At 36.7% G+C, this 11,761-nt stretch overlaps 1 pseudogene; it reads left to right on the forward strand.

Moving 5' to 3' along the window:
- Nucleotides 1-5,508: 5,508 nt before the first annotated feature.
- Nucleotides 5,509-7,551, forward strand: LOC111758855 (integrator complex subunit 13 pseudogene; annotated as a pseudogene).
- Nucleotides 7,552-11,761: the final 4,210 nt, after the last annotated feature.

The raw sequence follows: 11,761 nt of genomic DNA on the forward strand, positions 1-11,761 counted from the left end.
AACATGAGGGCATTCTGGGGGGACATTGGAATAGTTCAGAATGGCATTGCAATGACATATACAGGCCACTATGTATTTTGTCAAAACATTTAAAAATGTGTGATGCAAGCTGTAAACTATAATGTAAACTATTGACCATGCTTAGTAGCAATGTTTCAATGTTTTCATCAATTGTAACACATGTACCATACTAATGAAACATGTTAATAGGGGAAAGTGTGGGAGGGAGAGGGAAAGGTACAGAAGTTTAATATTATTGATGAATTCCAAAAAGAAATATTGTATTATGTTTGTAAACTGATCTTTTACTCTGGGCATATTAGATTATATTGGATTCATAGGTTTACTTGATTAAGTAATTATGCAAACCTCTGTGTCAGGAAGGCATTCAGTCTCCACGCTTTGGTGGGTGGGAGCTCACAGATAAAAGTCATGGCAAAGGACAGAGTTGGGGGTTCTTAATGTTGGAGTTTGGTGCCGAAGTCTTAAGCTAGAGCCCTGGGAAAGAGACAAAGCTGTTTGCCTGATAGTCTACTGCTGATATTACGGAGAGAGGCAAAGCATAGAGAGCCTCATAGTCCAAAGCTGACCTTGTGAAGAAAACGGAGGAACTGAGCTCAGAGGATCACAGAAAACCTGAACCTCTCAGACATCAGCAGGCATCTTGCTCCAAAATGTGAAAATAGACTTTGGTGCAGGAAGTAACTTATGTTTATGGCCTGGTATCTGTAAACTCCTATCCCAAATAAATACCCTTTACAAAAACCAACCATTTTCCAGTATTTTGCATCAGCACCCCGCTGGCTGACTAATACAGATTTTGGTACCGAGGAGTGGGGAAGTACTTTTGCAATTAGTGAAATGCTGGAACATATTTGTAAATGGGTAAAGGGTATTTTTTAAAGGACTTGTGAGATGCTTAATGGAAAAGGCCTAGATTGCTCTGAAGAGACAGTAGATAGCAATATGGATGTTAAAAGACTTTTTATGATGCCTTAGAAGTAAATGATGAAACTATTATTGGAAACTGGAGAAAAGGCGATCCATGTTTTGAAGTTGCAGAGAACTTAGCAAGATTAACTCTTGGTGTTTTATGAAAGGCAGAACTTGAAAATGGCAAGCCTAGGCATTTAGCTGAAGAAATTTCTAAAGTAAGCCTAGAGAATGCAGCTTGGCTTCGGTTTGCAGCTTATAGCAAAATGCTAGATGAGAGAGATGCTGAGGACTGAACTCTCAGGCACAAAGAAAACAGAAAGTGATTCTAGAAATTCCAAGCCTTTGGAAATCAAGCTCCCAGATGGAAGTGCCCCATTGGAGGACTTAACTAAACTTGAAACTTGTCAAGCAGGATTGAAGATGCAGTTATCTCAGAAAGACTTGTGGAAAGTGTTACTCTCTGATGGCTTGGGTCCTTGCTTCCTGCATGCTAAACCAACAAGGTTTTTTGAGAGAGCTGGATGATCAAAACTACGGTCAGCCTGGAATAAAAGGAACACAGAAAGGAGGGATTAAAGAAACAGCTTTAATTGGAAAACCACAGAAGCTGAGATCTGGAATTAAGACGTCACCTTGGGCCAAGAGAGGAACCCCACCCACGTGTACAGAGAGGGTGAGTTTGCTGCAGCAGTTCAAGAGGGTGGATGTTCCCGAGAGAGGTTCTGGGAGAGTTTTGCTGTCCCAGGGTGCAGAGAGGGAGCACATTCCCCAAGGATTAAGGTGGTTAGGGTTAGCATCCCACAGGTCTGAGAGGAGTGGACCTGTCCCCCAAAGATTTTGTGAGATGCTTGATGGAAAATGCCTAGATTGCTTTGAAGATCTGTTGGTAGAAATATGAAAACTAAAGAGACTTTGGATGAGCACTTAGAAGTAAATGATAAAACTTGTTGGAACCTGGAGGAAAGAAGGTCCACGTTTATGTCACAGGGTTAGCAAGATTGACTTTTTTTCTGAGTACTTATGGTCATTTTAATTACAAGGGGTTAACATACAGATTAACAAAAACTCCAGGTGTCATGGATGCATGTTCCATAATATTCACAAATGGCAAGTATCTGTGAAACTGGAGGAAGTAATTTGGATACTTCAATGCACTGGATGGAATTTTTCAAGAACTTCACTGTAAGTTTTATTATTTTTTTCAGGAAAATCCTCTGGATGTGATTTCATATATGCAAACATATCATGGTCTCTCTCAGCATACATATTGTCTTGACACTTTAAATGATAATATCCAACAACAAAAAAAGAAATGGATATATATGAGCTGGTGATGCAAACCAGCCATCAGCACCAGCCTCTGCTGGATCCCATTATCAACCAGGCACAGTAGCCCATGAAGCCAGTGTAGATGAGCTGTGGGTCAGTCAGCTTGGGCAGAGGCAGACTGCGGGTTTCATCAGGCAAGAACTATAAGGGCATTCTGCCCCACATCTGGGCAGCATGGTGATGCCGGTCCCACCTGATGCCTGATCTCAGCCGCCAACTATAAGAAAAACCACCACAAACACCACTGCGGCCTAAACAAGGAACTTTGAAGATTGACTCCTGATGTTTCATGGAAGTAGAAATTAAAAATTTGGGGCTTGGACATTAGCCAAGGAGACTTCCAAACTAAATGTGGAGAATGCAGCCTTCTCAATGTGGAAATGCAGGTTTCTTGAAGCTTATAGCAAAATGTTAGAGGAAAGACCTAACATGATAAAACAAATAAAACTGAAACAGATTCTGGAAATTCCAAGCCCCCAGTCAACAGCGCCCCATTTGAACAATTAACTAAACATGGAACTTGTAATTCAGGATTGAAAATGCACTTATTTAGGAAAGACTTGTGGAAAGTCTTACTGTCTGATGTCTTGGACCTCTGCTTCCTGCATGCTAAACCAAAAAATATTTTGTGACAGCTATATGAAGAAAACCACTGTCAACCTGTACTCAAAGGGTCATGGAAGGAAATATAGTTTTAAGAAGAAAACCACGAGAGCTGAGGTCTGGATTTAAGACATCTCCTTAAGCCAAGAGAAGGACTCCGAACATGTGTACAGAGAGGGTGAGCTTTCCCTGGCAGTTGAAGATAGTGGATGTTCCAGCCTACTGTTTAGGGAGAGGTTGGACACCCCAGTCTACAAAGAAGGTGGAGCACATTCCCTAAGGATTGGAGAGAGTAAGGTCAACACCTCATATATCTGAGAGGGCTAGGCCTGTCTCCCATGGATTAGGGAAGGCCAGATCATGAACTCATTGCTGTAAGAGAGTTGGACCTGTGGGCCAAAGGTCAAGGAAGATGTTGCTTCCTCCTCACTGTTCTAAGGGGGTTGGACTCTACTCCAGAGATTGGGTAAAATGTGGCCATCACCCCAACATTCTTGGAGGGTGATGTCAGGAACTTGGTTGCCACCCAGATGCTTGATGAGGGGGGAATTAAGAAAATGGCCATTGAGTAAGCCTGTGGGAAGTGTGAGCCCCGATAAGGACCCAGGTAGAAGAAACCATCATCTTGAGAATGACTCTCAGGCTTTAAAATCTAATGAAGCATTCCCCACAGGATTAAGGAGCTGTAGGGGACCTGTGACTCATGTTTGCCTCCTAATTTCTCCTAATGGTAATTCAAATGTTTATCATCTGTCTGTGCCTCTGTATATTGGAAGCTGACAAATTGTTTCGTAAGTTTCAAAAGTCTACAACCAGACAGGACATTGCCCCAAGACAAACTGTATCTCTATAAACTGACTATGATGTGATTTTGTACTTAGCATTGCTAACCAAAGGATTTAAGTGTGTTTTTAAAAAATATTCTAATGTCTTTTTAGAATTCAGAGGGGGGGAGTGTGACAGTTTGGTATTATTTATGAATTCCAAAAAGAGATATTGATTATGTTTGTAAAATGGTCTGTTCCTCTTAGTATGATACCCCTTTGATTGTATTAACTTCAGAGGTTTCACTTTTCCTTTATTGAATCAAGATTAAGGCTCTTGATTTGACCACTTCATTAGGGTGTTCAGGGTTAAGTCCCTGCTCCCTTGGAGGGATATATAATGGAAGATCAATCAAGAACACAGAAGTAGACACACAGAGAAGATACACGAGGGAGAAAGTCCATATACATGGCAGAAGCCCCAGGAAAAGTGATGAGCCATTCACCTGACAGTTTATAGTTGACCTTGTAAAGATAACAGAGCAGCTGAACACAGAAAGAAATGAGTCCTGTGAAGAGAGGTGAGCCATATGCCAGCCTACAGCTGAGATCGGAAGAAGCTGGACCCATTGAGCATTAGGAGGAAAAGGAATGCAGATCCCTAGCAGACGCTGCATGCTGTCTTACTTCAACATGTGGGAACAGAGTTAAATAAGGGAGTAATCTTGAGTTCATCTCCTCGTAATTGTAAGCTTTTATCCTAAATAAATACCCTTTAAAAAGGCAACATATTTCTAGTATTTTCACTCCTTTGGCTGACTAATACACTGTATTAGATATTTATTCACCTAACCTGTGTGTCCCAACATACATGAGACATACAGTGGCAAAACTGAAGGGAGAAATAGATGTCTCTATTTCTATGGTGGAAGACTTCAATACATCACACTCAGTATCGGATAGAACATTTGAACAGAGGATAAATAAAGAAGTAGAGAACTTGGGTAATATGATAAATGACCTAGAACTAAGCATTTATATAGCATTATACCACAAGAGGGAAGGATATATGTTCTCCTCAAGCACTCCTAGATCCTCCAAGATAGACCATATGTTGGGTCTCAAGACAGGTCTTGATAAATTTTAAAGGATCAAATTATATAAAACACTCCGATCATAAAGAATGAAGCTGGAAATCAATAAAGGATGGAAAAAGGGAAAATTTATAAAGATGTAGATCAGACAACACACTTTTAAATAGTCAATAGATCAAAGAAGAAATTGCAAGAGAATTCTGTTAATAATTGAGACAAATGAAAATAAAAAGACCACATATCAAAATGTATGGGACACAAAGAAATGGAGAATGGGAGATGGTGTGGGATGGCACTGTTCTTCAGGGCATGGCTGATTTAGCAGGTGCTGTGGTTGCTATTCCTTTCTTGGGGAGGCTTTCAGGTCACTGACTGGAAAAAGTAGCAGGTAGAAGAAACTGAGGTCAGAGGATTTTGTTTCCTTGGATCCATCCTCTTCCTGTTTGGTTAGAGACCTGTACATCTGACACACTGAGGTGGTGCTTGGAAGAGCTGTCAAACAGCCTTCTGTACATGCATGAGCACAAGTGTGTGAGTGTCTGTGTTCAGGGGTCTGCATGCATGCTCCTACATTTGGAAAGCCTGGGAAGACCTGGTGTGTTCAGAGATGAACAGGGGAAAGCATAGCCCCCCTCTCTAGCACCAGACACTCTTGACTGTGTGCTGATCCTCTGCACCCAGCCAGCAGCCCTTTCCAGAGACGCTGTGACCCATAGCCTCTGCCCACTTCCCCTACAGGCCCAGACAGAAAGTTAAAGCAAAATGAAGAGTTGTTTTAATCTCATAAAATGGTATTTATTATAGATTATTGCTCTTACATGGCAGAATCATGCAGGCAGCATGTTGGGTTTGATATGATGGCGAAGAACTAGACCTAAGGAGTCATCCCTTTGCCTCTCATATCTAAATCATTGTGGACTTGTTCAGTAGAATTTTCCATGGACTATTTCAGAATAATATATTATATATTTCCCTGCCAAAAATTGGTGAATTTCATTGTGATTCTGAAGCTCATGTTTTAAATTCTTGGACTCAAAATTACCAAATTTTGCCAGGGCTGATGGCTGCTCTTGGGTTTCATAATCCTCAGGAGGACCCAGAGTGCTGGACTATTCTGCATGGTCTAGTTGCAGCAGTGGAAACCCTTTGCAAAAGTACAGTGTACCAATATGAGACTCATACACTACTAATGGAGAATGCAGAATGTGTTGGAAAGAGAGGGGAGATAAATTATATTACTAATGCAAAAAGTGATAGTCAAGTGCAAATGCTTGAGAACTATGTCCAAGAATCAATTCACAAGTCTAACAAGCTTGCTGCAAATTCAGATCATCTAATGCAGATTCAGAGGTACAAGTTAGTCCTGTTCCATACCCTACCCATGTGGTGAAGATAGTCTTGTGTGTGATTGACCTAAAACAGCTTTGTTCCCATGTTTAACTAGTAAAGTCAATAGCGTGTATGCAGAATGGCATCTTGCTACCAAATTGAATATTTTAGTACAACAGCATTTTGACTTGGCAACAACTACTACTACAAATATTCCAGTGAAGGAACAACAACATGCAAACGCATCTGCCAATTGTGATGTGGCACTACTTCATCACAAAGATACACATGTAGATTTCCTGAAGAGTGGTGATAACCACTTAGGTGGCAGCAGTACAGAAGCCCTACATTTATAAACAATAACATTAAAGTGGTACACAACAAGGACAAATAACATTTAATTTCACTATTGCACTGGAGCTTATCAGATAGTAGACCTTCTTCCTGCCTTACTGTATTTCTTCTAAGTGACTGTTTTGATTTACTAGAACACACACAAGTCAGGTTCCAAAGTCATTAGTCATAAGCTTAACTAGCTATGGAGGAGAAATATTTTTGCACATCCGTAGCAGTTTTTGATCTATTCTAGAATATCCTCCTTCAATTAATGAAAGCTGTGGTGGAAAAGTTACAGACTATCAGATTACAAATTTTGGTGAATTTATGATGAAAACAAATTAACTCCTTTTCTAGACCCAGATGTAAAATTGATAGAGGTCTTGCAATCCCATGGAATGGGCAAAAGATGAGCTAGAAAAACACTTCCATTACTGACCTATGGTTATTTCAGAAACCAGCATTTTCAACATACAAATGGTAGTTCCATTAGCCACTGTTACTGTGAAAGAGTACTTCACAGAAGAAGTGTTAAACTATCAAAAAACAATATACAACTTAGTTAATATGGAAAGAAAAAATGATCCTCTGCTTATCTCCACATTTTGTATAAGAGGAAAACACCCTAAGAGATGAACAATAAATACAGTATCAAATTAAATGAATTAATGAATTTAAACCTTTTTCAGAACTCATATTAACAACTCAGAGAAACAGCAAAGGATCTTGGAATGTCTGATGGCATGTAGGAGCAAACTGCCAGAAGAAGAATGAAAGACAAGAGGAAGAAAGAGGGAGAAGAAAGAGGACAAGTCAGAAAAAGCAATGAAAAAGTATGAATAAGGAAATCTTGGCAAAATTCAGATAGATTAAAAGTTATTCTGGAACACAGATGAGTTAGTTGAATCTGAGATTATAAAAGATTCACCTTACTCCTCAGAACCTCCAAATAAGAAGACTTTTCTGAAATTGATGAAACTTCTGTAGTGGAAAAATCAAAAGGACCATTTCCCTTGTTATGCTTATGGAGTAAGGACATCAATACTGCCAATTCCAGAAAACATCAGGAGTTTGCTGGACATTTGAAATCTAATAGACTTGAATTTCCTCTTAAAGAGGAAAATGGGATGGAGAACACAGAAAATAGAAAAGCCAGATGACAATTCAATATATTGCATAACTGTTTTATGCAGCAGTTGATATACGTACTTTTACAGCAAGATTGTATACTTATGTTGTCTGGAATGGTTTTTATATTGAAAAATATTTCAGCATATTTTGTCTTTTTTGTAGTAGTTATAAAATTTCATATGGGGACCTCATATTTTTTGAATGTGATATTAAAAAATAAAGACAAAAAAATAAATATAACTAGTCAAAAATAAATAAAGATGACTGCTAGAAAAAAAAAGCAAAAAAAAATACTCATATGAAATATGTCCTTCTAAATGATAGAAACTTATTTTGTGGTAGAGGGCATTCCTCTGAAAAAAAAATTTTTTTTTAATTCTTTGGCTTCTGTCAAATAAAACTGTTAAAGTATCAAAAAACCAAACCAAACAAAACCATGACACACAGCAAAGACAGTGTTGACAGGGAAATGTGAAGGTTTCATTGTTTACATTAAAAAAAGAAAGAGCTGAAATCAAAGAACTAATTGCATACCTTGAGGAACGAGAAAAAGAACAGAAAATTAATTCCACACCAAGCTGAGGCTAGAAATAAAAAGATCAGAGCAGAAATAAAAGAAATTGAGAACACCAGAAAAAGAGAGAATCAACACAACCAAAATTTGTTTGTTTGTTTGTTTGTTTGTTTTGGAGAAGAGCAACAAAATTGACAAACCCTTAGGTAGACTGAGTAAGAAAAAAAGAGAGAAGATACAAATAAATAAAATCAGAAATGAGTGGGAGGACATTATCATGGACCCCACCGAAATCATAAGAGGATACTATGAAAAACTGCATACCAAAACTAGAAAAAGAGGATGAAATGGACAAATTTCTAGAAACACATGAATAATCTAGAAGAATTGGAAGACCTCAAAAAAACAATCACATGTAAAGAGATTGAAACAGCTATCTAAAACCTCCCAAAGATGAAAGTCCAAGACCATATAGCTTCACAGGTGAATTCTACCAATCATTCAAAGACAATCTACTATCAATCTTGCTCAAACTCTTCCAAAAAATTGAACAGGAAAGAATGCTACCAAGCTCATTCTATGAAGCCAAAATCACTCTAACACCAAAGCCAAATAAAGAGACTATGAAATTGAAAATTACAGACCAATATCTATAATGAATAAAGATGTAAATTCCTCAGCAAAATATTTTAAAATCAATCCCAAAAGCACACTAAAAGAACTATACACCACAATCAAGTGGATTTTATCCCAGATATGCAAGAGTGATTTGGAATAAGAAAATCAATTCGTTTAATAAACTACATTGATAAATTAAAGAAGAAAAATCACATGATCCTCCTGATTGATGCAGAAAAGGCAGTTGACAAAAACAGACTCCTTTCTTTTTAAAAACACTACAAAAGATAGGAATAGAAGGAATTTTTTCAGCATGGTAAAGTGTGTAGATGAAAAACTCACAGTTCGTATTGCACTCAATGGAGACAGACTGAAAGCTTTCCCACTGAGATGATGAACAAGACAAGGATGCCAATTGTCACCACTGTTATTCAATATTGTGCTAGAACTTCTAGCAAGATCAATTAGGCTAGATAAATACAGAAATAAAAGTCACCCAAATAAGAAAGGAAGAAGTAAAACTTGCACTATTCGTTGATGATATGATCCTGTACTTAGAAAATCTTAAAAATTCACAATGAAGTTATGAGAACTAGTAAATGATTTCAGCAAAGTGGTGGGATAAAAATTAAGATGCAAAATTAGTAGATTTTTATATACTACTGATGAGCAATCTGTGGAGAAAATCAGAAAAAATAATTCCATTTTTTATAGGGACTAAAATAATCAAATATTTAGCAATCAACCAAAAGCATAAAGGACTTGTATTCAAAATACTATAAAGCATTCCTAAAAGAAATCAAAGAAGACTTAAATAAATGAAAATAAATAACTGGAAGACTAAATACCCTTAATATGTCAATTTTACCAAACCGATTTACAGATTCAAAGCATTCCCAATAAAAATCCCAACATATTTTTTACAGAAATTGAAAAGCCAATTATCAATTTTATTTGGAAAGTTAAGTGACCCCAAGTACAAAAAAGGAAAAGAAAAATGAAGTTCCAGGACTCTCCTCCTGACTTTAAAGCATATTACTTAGCTGCATTTATAAAAATAGCATGATACTGGCATAAAGATAGACATATTGAGCGAAGAAACTGAATTGAAAAATCAAAAATATATCCTCACCTCTTCAGTCAAGTGCTTTTTGAGAAGATGGTCAAAGCAACCCAGCAGGGCTGGAACAATATTCATAAAATGGTGATTAGAGAACTGGATATCCATATACAAAAGAAAGAAAAAGATCCCCTATCTCACACCTTACACAGAAATTAACTCAAAATGGAACAAGGACCCAAATATAAAAAGCAACAACCATAAAACTCCTAGAAGAAACTGTAGGAGAACATCTTCAAGGTCCTGTGGTAGAGGGCAGTTTCTTCTACTTACACCAAAAGCATACACAAAGAAAGAAAAAAGTAGGTAAATGGAACCTCCTCAAAATTAAATACTTTTGTTCTTAGAAAGATTTTGTTAGGAAATAAAAAAGGCAGACTACTCAATGTGAGAAAATATCTGGAAATCTTATATTTGATAAGGGTTTGATATCCATATTATATAAAAAGATCTTACAACACAATGATAAAATGACAAGTAACCCAATTAAATTAAGAATTGAGTGAAAGACTTGAATGGACATTTCTCCAAAGAGGAAATACAAAAACACATTAAAAAATGTTCAGCATTACTAGCTATTAGGGAAATGTAAATCAAAACTATAATGGTATACCATTTAACACTTCATAGATGGCCATTATTAAAAAAAAAAAAAAAACAGAAAAGAAAAAGAAAAACCAACCTAGATCTACAAGTGCTGGAAAGGATATGGAGACACAGGAACACTCCTTCACTGTTGGTGAGAATGTACATTGGAGCAACCTCTTTAGAAGATAGTTTGACAACCTCATGAAGCTGAATATAGAACTGCAGTATGATCCAGTAATATTAATAAGAATATACTTAGAAGAACTGAATGCAAATATGTGAACTGAATTGATATTTGCAAACTGATGTCCATAGCAGCATTATTCACAATTGCTAAAATATAGACCTAGCCCAAGTGTCCATTAATTGTTGAATGAATAAACAGTATGTACTAGATACATACAATGGAATTCTATTCAGCTATAAGAAGAAAAAAAATCGGTATGCAAATGACAACGTGGATGAACCTAGAAGATATTATGTTGAGTGAAATAAGTCGGCCAAAAAGTACAAATATTGTATGGTCTCACTTATATGAACTAAATGCAATGAGTAAAGTCACAGAGACAAAATCTAGAATATAGGTTACTAGGAAATAGAAGATTGGTTGAGAAAGGGATGTAACATTATTAAGAAGGCTAATTGGAAAAGCATAGAAATGAACAGAGTTGATATTATAGTTAGTTAAACTAATAATAACTGCTGATTTATAAATGTGACTGTGGCCACAAGGGTAGTCTATGAATGCAATTATCAACTGAAAGGAAATTAGAGAGTAATCTAGGGAATGTATAACATAGTCTTTAGGTGGTGGGTGAAGATTATGGTTAATAATATAAATTTTAAAAGTGTTCTTCTTTTACAAAGTGCTAAGAATATGGTGATAGTTAAGAAAATTCAATTAACGTATCTTATGGATGATAGAAAACAGTAATATTGCAAAATTATGAAGCAATGACAAGAAGATATTTCAATTCTAAAGATCAATAGGGTAATAAAAGGGTGTATGGAATTTTTCCTTTTGGGGTAAAGAAAATGTTTTAAAATTGACTGAGGTAATAACAGCACAACTCTGTCATAAATGAGAGCCACTGTATGTACTGTTTGAATAGATTGTTCAAGGCATGGGACTCTATACAACAGGGAATCCAGTGGTGGAAGGTGCTAATAATCATGTGATTTGGAGGAAAATACTCCAAATGTAAGCTGTGGGCCATAGTTAATAGGTATAATTTGATGATGCCCTTTCATAATTTGTAACAAATACTTCACATCAATGCAAAGTGTTGGCTCTGAGATGTATCAGAGTTTTATATGATGATATGCGTGTTTGCTTTGTAAATTTACATTTAACATACACTTACTGTTCTTGTATCTTCATGTATGAATTATACACTTC

The sequence above is a fragment of the Dasypus novemcinctus genome, chromosome 10 (assembly GCF_030445035.2).
Source record: "Dasypus novemcinctus isolate mDasNov1 chromosome 10, mDasNov1.1.hap2, whole genome shotgun sequence".
NCBI classification, from domain to species: Eukaryota; Metazoa; Chordata; class Mammalia; order Cingulata; family Dasypodidae; genus Dasypus; species Dasypus novemcinctus.